Raw genomic sequence first — 15,070 nt, forward strand, 5'->3', positions numbered from 1 at the left:
TCTTGCTCTGGTTCGGGCTGTGGCTCTTTTTCAGGCTCTGGTTCTGAATGAGGGCTTGGTTATGGCACTGATTCAGGGTCTCGCTCTGTCTCTGGCTGTGTCTCTGTTGCACCTCAAACGGTGGTTTGTTGTTGTTGTTGTTATTTTCTTTCTGGGGTGGGACAAATATTTAGTTGGGGCGGGGATTATTTTAAGTTTAGCATAATTGTTTCTTGCTTTGTTTTTCTTTTACTATTTTTTTAGGTTATTGTATAGTTTGTATTTTGTTTTTTAAGGGGAAAGGGTCAGGGCTGCCTGGGAGGGGGCCTCAGCCAACAGAATGGCTGGGGCAGGTTCCCTACGGGGGGATGTATTGGAACACCCAATCTCTGTTATCGCGGGTGGGAGGAGCAGTTGCGCTACGACCATACTGAAGATCTGGATCTGACTCTGATTCTGATTCTCTGATTCTGGCTTGTTGGGTGTAGTGAAGGGTTAACCTTCTGTGCCTCAAGCCTTAGAGGAGGCACTTACAAGGGAAGTACGCCAGGACGTGACGAAAGCAGCTTGGAATGCTGTGAGCTGAGTGGGTACCGAAAGCAGTTCAGCCGCTGCACTGAGAGAGAAGGACACAGAGAAAATGCAGCTTGAATCTGATGGTCTTTATGAATTGTAAACACACTATATTTGAGCAAATAAAGGGATAGTAGGACAGAAGAAACGTGTGGGACTTGTTTACTGCTCTCTCGACACACGCCGCTGTGTACTTCTGCTAATTGCTTTACGATCTACAGAGGCTCCCAGGGGAAGCGTGGCTGGGCGCCGAACAATAAAGCAATAAATCTACCGAACATGGTTATGGGTCAACGTGAAGCGTGTGAGAAAGGGCTTGGAAGACTTTAAAAGGACTGAACGTCAGCTTGATCGACTGCCAAGGCTTCAAAGAGAGCAGAGGGCAGATCGGAGGAGGCTGACGGAGTGGGAACTGGGAGCCACGTCGTCCGGAGTGCCCGGTTTGGCTGCAGAGTGAGTACTTTTGCAAGCGGCCAACAGAAGGGAAGGGAAGCAATGGCTCAGCCCCGTGCACATGGCTTTGAGTTTAAACTGCCATGTCAGAAACTGACTAGCCAAAATTGGCTGCAGTGGAGCTTTCAAGTGGAGCTTTTGCTGGTGGGGGAGCAGCTTTGGGACGTAGTACAGCCTCCACAGAATGCAGCTGAGAAAGCAGAGGCTAAGAGGGCTGCAGAGCAAAGTGAAGTTGAGAAGTGTGTGCTTGCTTTTTTGACAGAAAATGTGGATGCTCAGCTGGTGCCAGTTGTCCTGGGTGCAAAAAGGCCAGAGGCCGCTTGGCTAGCACTCCGAGAAGCTTGTGGAGCTGGGGTGGGAAACAAGGGCCGAGAAGTGGCTGCATCCGAAAGGGAGAGGCAAGATGGCGCCGGCCACATTCTTGAGAGCCGATACACAGCGGGGAGGAGCTGGGAGCCACCCCAGGGGGGCGAAGGGACTGTTGCTGTTGCTGGCAATGCTGCTGGTGCTTTTGCTGAGCCTGGGAGCTGTTTGGATGCTGCAACGTGTCTGTGTGAGGAGCCAGGAGAGTGGCCAAGTGTTGGGAGCCCTTTACCCACCAGAGGGGGTGCAGAAAAACGTCCTGGAGGCCGCGTGTGCAGTGGGGGGGGCAGTGAGCAGTGAAAGCTCAGAGACGCCTCTTTCTCCAAAAGCTGTTAAGAGTTGTTTACGTCGTGAGTCGGAGCCTGGGAAGCTGAAAAGAGCTAACGGCTTCAAGGCCGGCCACCTGCAGCAAGTAGAGATAAGAGCTGTGGAGTTGTGTGGGAACGCCGAGACAAGTCCGGTCACCATGGCAACTGAGAGAGTTGCATCTACGGAAGCTGTGAAGGTCGTGGGCAAGTCTTCCTGCCAGGGGGAGTCTGTTGCCGTGACAACCAGAGAGGACATCTGCAGAAGCCCCAAGGAGGGGGGTAGTGAGAAAATTGTTGCCCTGACGACCCAGGAATGTCAACAACAAGACTTTCTTACTGTAATAATCGACAGTGGAGCCGCCAACTCGCTGGTGCCATCTAGCAGTCTTTTGAGAAATTGCAGGACAGTAAAAACTCAGAAATTTGTGACGATCGCGGATGGAAGCAGAAAAAGACTAACAGAGACAGGCTTTTTCTTCTGTCCCTTCCTTAAGCATGAAGTCAAAGCTTTTGCGGTAACTGTTTGTTAAGTGTGCATGACCTACTAGTTGATGGTTTTCATGTCTCTTTTGCAGGTGACAAATGTGAATTTTCCAAGGATGGGAAACACGTGTACACAGTGCAGTCTAAAGATAAATTGTTTGCTGTAAATGTGCCTTTTTCCACAGGAGAAGATGACACCGAAGATGCGAAGGGCCAATGTGTGAATGTGGCATCTCACCATGGTTGTTCACATATTTGGCACCGACGCTTCGCCCATTTGAATTGGAGATATCTTCAGAAAGCACCAGAGCTGACACAAGGGTGCAAATTTAATGTTTGTGACAAATCTTTAGATTGCAATGCATGTAAACAGGCAAAAATTGTGACATGCTCATATCCAAAGTCAGAGAGGCAGACCACACAACCCTTTGAATTAATTCATTCAGATTTGTGTGGACCCATGTCAGTTGAGTCACTGGGAGGATCAAAGTATTCTCTGCTTTTGATTGATGATTTTTCGAGGTCTGCTTGGACCTTCTCTCTGAAAACGAAAGGGGAGGCGGCTAAAATGATCAGGGATTGGATCACCGCAATTGAGGTAACCTTTTCCACCAAAGTTCGTGGTTTTCAAAGTGACAGAGGTTCTGAATTCACTGGTTCTGCTTTACAGGATTTCTTTAGGGAGAAGGGGTTTAGCCACCGTTTGATCGCTCCTTACTCTCCGCAACAGAATGGGGTCGCAGAGAGAAGGAACAGAACGGTGGAGGAAGCTGTGTCTGCGATCCTTTGGGACGCAGGGCTACCCCAGAAATATTGGTCTGAGGCCTGGCGCTACGTTGTTCATACGCAGAATAGAGTGTACAACTCTAGTGTAGGAAATACGCCGTATTTCTTACTGCATGGAAAGAAGCCCAAGGTACACTACCTCCATGTGTTTGGTTGTGAGGCTTGGGTTCTTATTCCAAAGGCTCTACGCAAGAAAGGTGAGCCAAGATCTAAAAGAATGATCTTTGTAGGGTATGAGCCTGGCTCAAAGGCCTGGCGGTTTGCGTACCCAAGTGGAAACCAGTCTAGGTTGGTTATCAGCAATAGCGCTGAATTCTGTGAGCAAGCTGGTTGGAAACGTCTGCACGCTAATCCAGACGTGATTTCGCAGCAGTTCTATGACTCAGATGTTGAGGAGGAAGAGGAACTTGTTGCTGGGGACCACGGTCCAGAGCAACAGGGTCCACCACAGGGACAGAGTCCAAGGCAGGGACAGCTCAGGATCCCTCAGAGGGCGGAACCTAGAATACCTCCTCAGGCAAGTGTCAAATTTGAGCCAAAGAGTGAGCCTTCCTCACCTGCTGGACCAGCTGTAAGGCCCAAGAGGCGCAGCAGGTCAGAGGGGGAAGACACTGAAGATGATTTAGCTGGACCCAGTGAAGCAGCAGGGTCACCAGGATTCACACTGAGGAGATCAGCGAGGACAAGGAGGCCTCCTGATAGGTACGACACTTCAGGCGTCTGGGTAGGTTCAGCCAGATGTGAACCTGAATCCTTCGAGGATATTCAGAGTTTACCTGAGGAAGAAGCAGGCAAGTGGCACAGGGCAATGGACAAAGAGATGAAGTCCATGAAAGATCTAGGTGTGTTCTCACTCACAGAGTTGCCACCGGGCAAGCAGGCTGTGAGTTGCAGGTGGTTTTACCGCTTGAAACCCACTGACGCTGGAGAACCACAGTATAAAGCCAGGTTAGTTGCTCGAGGATTTACTCAGAGGAAGGGAATACACTTCACGAAGGTGTATTCGCCAACGTCACGAGCGGAGACTCTGAGAACGCTTTTAGCTTGTGCAGCACAGAGAGGCTGGAAGGTAAACCACTTTGATGTGGATGTTGCCTACCTTAACTCAGATCTCCAGGAGGAGCTGTACATGATTCCTCCTCCGGGGTTTGAGAACTTAAGGCAGGATGTTGTGTGGAGATTGCACAAATCCATCTATGGATTACGTCAATCTGCCAGAAACTGAAACATGTGCCTGAATGAAGCCTTAGAAGAGCTAGGTTTCAGGAGAAGTGTTGCTGATAGTTGCTTTTATTTGAGAGGATCAGGGGCAACACAAGTGTATTTGCAGATCTGGGTTGATGACTTGTTGTTTTTCTCAGAGACAGATGAACAGGCAGAGAAGTTTGCCAAACAGCTAGGGAAACGGTTCAAGCTTAAACAGCTTGGTGCCGTCAAAACCTACCTAGGTGTCAGTGTTGAGCGTGCTCAGGATGGAAGCTTCTTGCTCAGCCAGAGAGGCAAAATTGAGCAATTGCTTCAGAACATGAGGATGAGTGATTGTGCAGGAGTGAGAAGTCCTATGGAGACTAGTGTTGTAAAGGACAGCCAGCAAGTAGAACGCGCTGCGTTCGAAAATACTGAAGTGTTTCAGTCAGCCCTAGGGAGTTTGTTGTACTTGTCCCACTGGAGCAGACCTGATATAGCGTTTGCTGTCAATCTGCTCAGCAGGGAAGCTTCAAACCCTAGTGTGCAAGCCTGGAATGGCATCAAGAGAGTTCTGAGGTATTTGCAGGAAACCAAAGACTTTTGTCTTAGGCTGCCGGCACAAGGAGAAGTCAAACTGACTTGTCTTGTGGACTCGGATTGGGCTAATCTTGAGGATCGCAAGTCTGTGTCTGGCCTAGTGGTGAAGTTTGGGAACTCAGTAGTTGGATGGAGGTCTAAGAAGCAAAGTCTTATAGCGCTCTCATCCACTGAGGCTGAGTTTAGTGCTCTTTCAGAGGTGTGCAGAGAAGTTCTATGCTTGCTTAGTGCAGGAACTCTGCGAAGTGGATTGTCTGCCGATACGTGTTTTCGAGGACAATCAACCATGCCTGCATTTGGCAGAGTCAGGTCAGTTCAAGGCTAGAACTAAACACCTAGACATTCGCTTTCGGAATGTGTGCCAGAGCGTTCAGGAGGGATTGGTTGCGCTGAAGTATTGTCCCTCTGCCAAGAACCTAGCTGATGGGTTCACGAAGCCACTCACCTTCCAAAGACATGGGGAGTTTCCATCCCTTGGCCACAAGTATACGAGCTGCTGCGGTTGCATACAAGAATACCTCTCTTAGATTTTTTGGGATCTCTTTATCTAAAATACTTAATAGAAATGCCTCCATTTTTTTCGTAAAAGTTATCCCCATCATCTTTTTTAATTCATCGTATATCCCCCCCCCAAAAAATCTTAATCTTTTCACACGTCCACCACATGTGGCTCATGTCACCGTTATTTCCTCCACATCTCCAACTAGCATTCGCCAAATTTTTATACATTCTTGATCATCTGGAAGGAGTGAGGTACCACCTATGAGCCATTTTCATCATGTTCTCTCTTATATTATAGCTGGCTGTAAATTTCAAATTTACATTCCATCAGTTTTCCCCATCTTTTAGCATAATTGGACGGCCCACATCTTGGGCCCACTTTATCATTGAAGCCTTAACCTCCTCATCCATTACTTCGCAGTCTAAAAGAAGTCTATACATTTTTGCGATTATTTTGGTTTTACTATTCAGTAGTTCTCTTTCAAATCTTGAAGGCTCCTTTTCAAAACCTATCTGCTTATCCTGTCTGAACACTTCATTTACCTGGAAGTAATCTAGCCAACTAGAAAGGTGATCTTTTATTTTCTCATAACTTATCAATATTAGTTCACCCTCCTCCCTGTTACGATATTGAAGCAATGCAGCCGCGAGCTGCTGGTAGCTTGAAAACAAAACATAATGGGAATGTTGGGACTGTTCCGTGGGAAACAGAGGGACAGTCAATTCATAGTGCAGAGGGCACCGGAATTAGCTCAGAGTGTAATATGAGCTGGACAGGAAGTGTTTGTTCTCTCTCGACTGCAGGAGTATGAAGAGAGCAGTCATGTTTTCTGTAATGCTGCAAAGACAGAAATAAAGGCATGTAAATACATTTCTGTCTATCTCTTTCCCCTGCCCGGGGGGGGGGGGCGGCAGGAAAGAGGGGGGGTGTTCTTCTCACGCTGAGAAGGATCGCCTATCGCGACCTCTGCCTGGATCTTGCCGGGAAAGCAGACAGCGAGGTCAACAGGAGACCAAGCCGGGTGCCTGGGAGAGTTGCCAGTTTCTCTTGATAAAGGCTTGATTTCCGACATCTGGTAGCATGTAGCCGATGGTTTTGATCCATGAAAGCAACAAGAGAGGTTGATGGATCGTACTTCATCCTCTGCAAGGAGATAAGGAAGATATGGTAGCGTGCGGATGGAAGCTACAAGGACGGCTGAGCACCAGAGGAGGTGTTTTTGCTGAGCAACGGATTCCCTCAAGGTATGGTGATTTTATGGCTGTGAGAGTGAACGCGAGTTGAAGCATTCTTCGGTTCACTGAGTGTCTGCTTTTGGATGAAAACAGCACTGAGAGAAAGCCACATTCTTCGCATTCCTGAGTCTTGATAAGCCAGTTGCTAAGCAACGAAACGTCAGTAAAGTGGAAAGTTACTAGCCAACGGAAAAGGGGCTGGGGCTGTGAAAGGCTGGAAAAACACTGGCAAAAATTCCAGCGTTTGTTTTGTCTGCTATCTCACTGCTCTTGGAGGGACTTTCAAAACAGCCTGCGTTTAGCTGCAAAGTGCAACGCAGTGAACAGCCAATAGACTCTTGGAATTTTACAGGTTTGAGAGTGAGAGCTGAGGCTTGGATTCAAAATGGATACCAAGAAGGGGGGAGGCTTACCTTACCCACCTCCACTGACTAATGACAATTATTCCTCATGGTCTGTAAAGATGAAAGCCCTGCTTCAGAATCAGAGGATTTTTGGGGTGATTGATAACCCCATCCCTGCTGCACCAACGCCAGGTTGCAATTCACAGAATGTGAGAGCCAGGACGGCCATAATTCTGTGTATCTCAGATGATCAACTCGTGCATATTCAGGATTTGGAATACGCGCGTGAGATTTGGCAAACGCGGCGTAGAATACATCAGAGAGATGCTGGTTCTTCAGCGTTGCTGCATTTTGAAAAACTGACCAATTTGAGGCTAGCGCCTGATGGAGATGTACGAGCGCATCTGACAGAGATGAAATTCTTACGCCAGCAGATGGCGGAATGCAATTTCCCTCTACAGGAAGAGATATTCTGCTTCATGATTATTAACAGCCTTAATCGGACTTATATTTTTTATATATATATAAAATATTTATTAAAGGTTTTAAAGAATATATCACCAAACACATACAACACCATCAGCAACATAAAACAAACAGAAGAGAAAAAAGCAAAAAAAATTAACAAAAAATAGATAAAATACAACATAATTAGCTTCCAAAAAACCATATTTCCATAGCCTTCCTTTGGGACTTCCTCGCATCTCCCTTTTCTGCGTTCCCAGTTATAAAGTTAAGTTAGCAATGCTTCACCTTCTTTCAAGTCTTACTTTGTAGTTTTCAAATATTATGTCTTCAATATTTAATTTTTATTTTCACATACTTAAATGTTTAAATTTGACATAATATTAAGTAAAGTTTCATCCTTGTTCTTATAATCACTTATTTTCATACTTTTTTCAACTAATTTACTGGTGTCAAATTATTTTCTTATCCTGCATCATCTTAGCATTCATACAATTTACAATGCTTTTGCAAATAGTCCTTAAACTTTTTCCAGTCCTCTTCCACCATCTCTTCTCCCAGGTCTCGGATTCTGCCAGTCATTTCTGCCAATTCCATATAGTCTATCAGTTGCATCTGCCATTCTTCCAAAGTGGGCAAATCTTGGGTCTTCCAATACTTTGCAATGAGTATTCTTGCTGCTGTTGTCGCATACATAAAGAAAGTTCGGTCCTTCTTTAACACCCTTTGGCCGACAATGCCCAAAAGGAAGGCCTCTGGTTTCTTAGGAAAGGTATATTTAAATACCTTTTTTAACTCATTATAAATCTTTTCCCAGAAAGCCTTAACCCTTGGGCAGGTCCACCAAAGGTGAAAGAATGTTCCTTCAGTTTCCTTACATTTCCAACATTTATTGTCTGGCAAATGGTATACTTTTGCAAGCTTGACTGGGGTCATGTACCACCTATATATCATTTTCATAATATTTTCTTTCAAGGCATTACATGCCGTGAACCTCACACCAGTGGTCCATAACCTTTCCCAGTCAGCAAACATAATGTTGTAACCAATGTCCTGTGCCCATTTTATCATAGCTGATTTAACCGTTTCATCCTGAGTGTTCCATTTTAACAGCAAGTTATACATTTTTGAAAGTACCTTAGTTTTTGGTTTTAACAGTTCTGTTTCTAGTTTCGATTTTTCCACTTGGAAACCTGTTTTTTTGTCCATATTAAAAGTCTCCCTGATCTGAGCATAATGTAACCAATCTCGCACTTTATCCTTTAATTTCTCAAAACTCTGCAATCTCCAGATATCACCATCTTTTTCTAATATTTCCCAATATTTCGGCCATTTGGCCTCCATATTGAGTCTTTTCTGAGCCTTAGCTTCCATTGGTGACAGCCACCTTGGGGTCTTATTTTCTAGTAAGTCTTTGTATTTTGTCCAGACATTGAACACTGCTTTCCTGACAATATGGTTCTTGAAAGCTCTATGAACTTTAACCTTGTCATACCACAAATATGCGTGCCATCCAAAAGCATTATTAAACCCTTCCAAACCCAAAATGTCAGTGTTCTCCAGAAGCAGCCAATCTTTCAACCAGCAGAAAGCTGCTGATTCATAATACAACCTTAAGTCTGGCAGGGCAAACCCCCCTCTTTCCTTAGCATCAGTTAATATTTTAATTTTTTTGGGGGGGGCTTTTTGCCCTGCCAGACAAATTTAGAAATATCACTCTGCCACCTCCTGAAACACTCCACCTTATCCACAATCTGTAGGGTCTGAAACAGAAACAGCATTTTTGGCAGTACATTCATTTTTATAGCTGCAATTCGGCCCAACAAGGAAAGTTTCAATCTTGACCAACTTTCTAGGTCTTTTTTAATTTCTAACCAGCACTTTTCATAATTATCCTTAAATAGGTTCAAGTTTTTGGCTGTCATATTTACCCCTAGGTAAAGGGAAGTCTCTTTCTGCACAAAACTGCTCCATTTTGGGGAAGCCTTGCTCCTCTTTTTCTCTTGCTTTCTGAGAAGTCTTGCTTGTAGGTTTTTCCCTGCTTTTGCACACACTGTACGAACCTGCTCTTCACGCCTAGCTGATCATAAAACCTGATTACATTGTTACATGATATGATCAATCATTAGTAACAGACATCCTAAGCTCATGGAAAACAAACTGTACTTGCTCTCCATGCCTAGCTGACCATAATTATAGAACCCGATTGTTATATTGTTTGTGCCAATTAATCCCTAGTTACAATTCAATTAGGAGGCTTCATGCCTGTCTAGTTCTAGCTCCGATTCTCAGCCTTCTCTCCATCAATGATAAATGATCACATGTAATCCCCACCTTTCACATGTAATTCCCGCCTTAGTACTTATGTTAACCAATCACAAGTTTCTGTGTGTATGTATCAACCAATCAGCCACAGGCACACTTTTGGCAATGCTTGTAATATTCAATAAAAGAGGCTCTCAGGGTCCGCCCAGACAGACGCCTAGCTACACCTGCCTCTCTCGTCTCCCATGATTTTTCATTTCTACATCTGGTGACTCCGACGTGCCAGATCCCTTGCGCAGCCGAGCAGTCAGCCAGCCTCATACTTCACTCGACTGGAGAAGTCTTAGCCGGCTACACCGTGAGTATGGGGGGGGGAGCTTACAAAGTCCCAGAAAGTGCATGCTACTGAACTGCTTCATTTAGTCAGACAGAGAGGTGCAGGTGCTCATGTTTCTTTAAAGGAAATTGAACAATTGCTAGGTGAGATCGCATTCCAATGTCCCTGGTACCCCGAGGCAGGCTCCTTGGGGGTAGAGGCTTGGCAAAAGATTGGAAAAACTTTTTTTGCAGAACCCAGGGCTCCCATGATTTTTCATTTCTACACCTAGGTATTTTACCTTTTTCACCACACTTAAATCTGTCTCTTTCTGAAACCTTTCTGACTCTAAAGTTGTCAAGTTTTTTCCCCAAAACCTTAGTTTTTTGCTTGTTTAATTTAAATCCCGCCACCCGACCAAACTCTTGAATCAGTTCTAATGCCCTTTTCGTACTAGATTCTGGCTCCTGTAATGTCAAAACCAAGTCATCTGCGAAAGCTTTAAGTTTATACTGTTTGGCTCCGACCTGTATTCCTTCAACCAACCGGTCCCTTCTAATCATGTTCAGGAGCACCTCCAGGACCGAAATAAATAACAATGGGGAAATAGGGCAACCTTGTCGTGTTCCTTTCTCAATCTTAAACTCTTCTGTCACCACATTGTTAACTATCAATTTAGCTTTTTGTTCTGAATAAATTGCATCTATACCATTTTCAAACCCCCGTCCCACTCCCATCCCTTCAAGGTTTTTCTTCATAAACTTCCATGAGATGTTGTCAAAGGCCTTCTCCGCATCTATGAAAATCAGAACTGCTTTTGTATTAATGTTCATTTGCAAAAGCTCCAAAATGTCAATAATGATCTTGAAATCTGGACCAATTTGAAGCTTTCCTTGTTAGGGAGAATTGCGGTTATTAAAATGAATGTATTGCCAAGAATGTTATTTTTGTTTCAGACGTTACAAATTATAGACAAGATGGATTGTTTCAAGAGGTGGCAAAAAGAAATTTCCAGATTTGTCTGGCAGGGCAAAAAGCCCAGAATAAAATTCAAAATTCTTACTGACACTAAGAGCAGAGGGGGGTTTGCCCTGCCAGACTTTAAGTTATACTATGAAGCAGCAGCTTTTTGCTGGATGAAGGAATGGCTACTTCTTGAGAACACCGACATATTGGATTTAGAGGGATTCGACAATGCTTTTGGGTGGCATGCATATCTGTGGTATGACAAGGTTAAAGTTCATAAAGGTTTCAGAAACCATATTGTTAGAAAAGCACTATTTAATGTCTGGATGAGATACAAAGACTTGCTGGAAAGTAAGACCCCCAGGTGGCTGTCGCCAATGGAGGCCAAAGCCTTGAAAAAGTTAAATATGGAATCTAAATGGCCAAGATACTCGGAGATCTTGGAACAAGAAGGTGACAGGTTGAAATTGCAGAGTTATGAGAAACTTAAAGACAAGGTGCAGGACTGGTTACATTATTTTCAAATAAGAGAGGCCTATAACTTGGACAAAAAAAATGGTTTCCAGGTGGAAAAATCAAAGTTAGAAACAGAATTGTTAGAACCCAATGCTAAGATACTGTCGAGAATGTACGATTTGTTGTTGAAATGGAATACGGAGGAGGAAACGGTTAAATCCGCTATGATAAAATGGGCACAAGACATTGGTCATAATATTATGTCTGCTGACTGGGAACGGTTGTGGACCACCGGTATGAAATTTACGGCGTGTAATGCCTTAAGAGAAAATATCATGAAAATGGTTTACAGGTGGTACATGACACCAGTCAAGCTTGCAAAAATCTATCATTTGCCTGATAATAAATGTTGGAAATGTAAAGAAACTGAAGGAACATTCTTTCACCTTTGGTGGACGTGCCCAAGGATTAAGGCGTTCTGGGAAATGATCTATAATGAACTGAAAAAGGTATTTAAGTATACTTTTTTGAAGAAACCAGAGGCCTTTCTCCTGGGCATAGTCGGCCAATTGGTGCCAAAGAAGGATAGAACTTTTTTCATGTATGCTACAGCAGCAGCAAGAATACTTATTGCAAAGCATTGGAAGACGCAAGATCTACCCACCTTGGAAGAGTGGCAGACACAAGTGATAGACTATATGGAACTGGCAGAGATGACCGGCAGAATCCGAGATCAAGGAGAGGAGCAGATGGAAGAGGACTGGAAGAAGTTTAAAGTCTATCTACAAAAATATTGTAAAATTTATGAATGTTGAAGGCTCTGAAAATGAAATGAAGGGGTTCTAGTGGCTAAGATAAATAAGATTGAAAAGGGAGGGATAAAGGTTTAAAACGAATAATGAACGCTCTTGCTGATCAAACTTTTTAAAGTAGAATACAAGAAGGGAAGGCGGGTGGAAGTAAAGAGAATAAGGTTTTGAAAGTTATTAATATAAAAAAGTGTTTTTTTTATGCTCTTTTATCTTTGTATTTTTTGTTTTGTTTGTTTTTTGTTTTTTGTTGTTGTTGTCGTTGTTGTTCTTCTTATTGCTTATTTGTTTGGATTTCTGTTTATTTTTGTTGATGTTAAATTTTTGAAAAATTCTAATAAAATATTATTATAAAAAAAAAAACAAAATGTCAATAATGTTCCTTTTATTGTCAGATAAATGTCTACCTGGGAGAAAACCTGCCTGATCTTTATGAATCACATCGTTTAACACTCTTTTTAGTCTATTTGCTAAAATGTCTGCAAAAAAATTGTAATCCACATTTAAAAGAGAGATGGGACGGTAGTTCTTAAGTTGTGTCTTTTCAGTTTCCAATTTAGGTATCAATGTGATGAAAGCTTCTTTCCACGATTCCGGTGCTTTCTTCCCCTCCATAATCTCATTGCAAACCTCCATTAGTGGTTGAATCAAACAATCTTTCAATGTCTTATAATACTTGGAGGTAAGCCCATCTGGCCCTGGAGATTTGCCCAGTTGCATGTTCTGAATGGCACCTTCAATTTCTTGTTGTGTTATTTTATAGTTCAATATTGTCCTATTTTCTTGGGATAGTTTTGGTAGTCCATTTCTTCTTAAAAATTGGTCTATCTCAATCTCTTTTTGCGGCCCTTGAGTGTAGAGTTGTTTAAAATATCTCTGGAAACATTTTCTAATCTCCACAGGGTTCTGAATATTTCTCCCTTCAATCTCAAGATGAGTAACCGTGTTCAATTTTTGTCTCTTTTTCAGCTGCCATGCTAGCAGTTTTCCACATTTATTTGCCGATTCAAATGTCCTTTGTTTCATTAACTTAATTTTCCACTCAATTTCCTGATTTATCATTTTAGAATATTGTGCTTGATGAAGTTTGATTTCTCTCAAAATCTCCTGTGACTTTGGTTTCGATCTTAACTTTTTCTCGCATTCCTTTATTTTCTCCAGAATCTTATCTTTTTTCTCATTCTGCACTCTTTTCTTTATTGTATTCTGTTGTATCAGAAACCCCCTCATAACGGCTTTGCTTGCGTCCCAGATTACTCTTTTTTCCACTGTAGTGTTCAAATTTATTTCAAAGTAGTCCTTCAAAGTCTTTTGGGCCTTGTTAATAATCTCCTGATTTCTTAATAGGGTGTCATTCATTTTCCATCTAAAGGAGCCGGTTGGGATTAATCTCATTTCCATCTTTACTGCGTTATGGTCGGAGCAGGTTTTTGGGCAGATTTCCACCTTTCTAGTCTTAGGTGCCAGTCCTCTAGTTATTCATATTTGGTCGATTTTTGTCCAAGTCAGTTGGGCTTCAGAAAAGAATGTCCCTTCTCTTCCCAGGGGGTTCTTTGCCCTCCAGATGTCAATCAAGTCCATATTGTCAGTTAATTCAAAAAAAGCTTTTGGTAGTCTGCCCTCTTTTGTTATACTTTGATTTTGGGCTTTGTCCATGTTTGTGGACACCACCCCATTCATATCTCCCATCATAATAATGTTACTATAGTCCAGGTAGTCCAGCATTGTCTCATGCAGCTTCTTATAAAATTCCGATTTCCCCTCATTCGGAGCATAAATTCCCAATATCAAAACCTTTTCCCCTTGTGTTTGTATTTCAATTGCCAAAATTCTTCCCTGCTCATCTTTAAAGAGAAATTTTGGTGACAGGCTCTCCTTTGCGTATATCACCACTCCTCTCTTCTTCACTCGGTCTGATGAGATAAAATCTTGGCCTAGTCTCTTATTAATTAGCACTTTTCTATGGAGCCTAGTCACATGTGTTTCCTGCAGGCAGATAATGTCCAATTGCTCTTTCTTTAATAGATGAAATATCCTTCTCCTTTTTTCCGGGGAGTTGCAGCCATTAATGTTCCAACTTAAGAGCTGCAGAGACATCCTGGATCAATCTGTTATCCCTTGGGTGGTGGTGTCTCTTTCTCCTGTTCTTCAGGCCCCAAAGGTATAGGTACAGGCAATGGCCCAGACCCTGGGGTTCCTCCAATCCCTTTCTGAAGGTCTTCTCCGTAGTCACTCAGAAACTTTTCTTTGCCCTCGGCTGTTTTGATTTTCACCTTCTTCCCTCTAAATGTAAAAGATAATCCTTGAGGGAATTCCCACCTGAAGACGATCAAATTACTCCTCAGCAGTTTCACCAACTCTGTGAAGCTAGATCTGAGTTCCAGTAGTTGTTTAGGGATATCCTTGTAAATTTCCACTCTCAGATCTTGAATTTCAAGTGACTTTTTGAAATGTGCACTCAATATCTTGTCTCTTTCCTCCTTTGTTCTCAAAACAATCAAACAGTCTCTGGGCCTGTCTTTCCTTGTTACTTTTCCAAGTCTGAAAGCACTCACAATTTTAAAGTCCTTATCTTCTTCCAGAGGCCAAAATTTTGTAAATTCTTTTGTCAGGTATTCGATTAAGTCCCCTTGTTCAAGTTCTAAGATTGACCTCAATCTCAGGTTGTTTTCTCTGCTTCGTAATTCTATCATAGACAGATAGGCCTGCTGTTCACCAATCTGCTTGTGCAATGGTTTTACCTCCTCCTTTAATGCTTCAGCTTTTTGGTTAGCTTCCTCAGCCAATTTACGATTTTCTGTGGTGGCTTCAAATAGTTTCCCAATTGATTGTGCATTCAGAGCAACTTGTTCGGTCAATTTATTAACACTGGCTGTATTTTGGTCAATCTTAGCCGATTGCTCATCCACTTTTTTGTTCAAACTTTCCAATTTTTCAAGAATTTTATCCAATACTGAAGAAGATCCTCCTGTAGCCATACCT

Source organism: Podarcis liolepis (genome assembly GCF_965112155.1).
Source record: "Podarcis liolepis genome assembly, chromosome: W".
Taxonomy (NCBI): domain Eukaryota; kingdom Metazoa; phylum Chordata; class Lepidosauria; order Squamata; family Lacertidae; genus Podarcis; species Podarcis liolepis.